Consider the following 534-nt stretch of genomic DNA (forward strand, 5'->3'; position numbering starts at 1 on the left):
GTTTGCCAGCGCACACAGCCAAAGAAGCAGAACACACAAATACAACAATTGCAAATCGCGCTCTCTCTTGTTTTGACGCGCCCTCTGCTGTTTGCTGTTGCTGTAGCCGTAGCTGAACGACGACAACGCCTTCGCCTGACGTTGACGGAGCAGTCGCCGCCAACGACAAAACGGGAATGGGCCCAAGCTTTTTGTTTGCGCTGGCATCGCGTGAAACAGTTGCAAGCCTTTGAACGATCAGCGACGACGCTAAAAACTTTTGCGCGGATATATTTTGTTTGTTAGTGCAGACGCCTCCTTGTCGCCAACGTCGCCGCCGACGCCTTAGCAAAGCACAACATCGACATCAATATCGATAGCAAGCAAACAAAAACAATAATAACAACATCGATAACAACAAAAACAACAACAACAACAACCACAACAACAATAATAATAATAACAACATAAACAACAATCACATACAGTTTCAAGTGCGTCTTAGTGCTCTTAAATTCAAATTCTGCTTCTTTTTTTTTCTGTTGTAAGTTGGCC

Source organism: Drosophila hydei, unplaced genomic scaffold, assembly GCF_003285905.1.
Source record: "Drosophila hydei strain 15085-1641.00,03,60 unplaced genomic scaffold, DhydRS2 tig00000250-arrow-arrow-pilon, whole genome shotgun sequence".
Lineage (NCBI taxonomy): Eukaryota > Metazoa > Arthropoda > Insecta > Diptera > Drosophilidae > Drosophila > Drosophila hydei.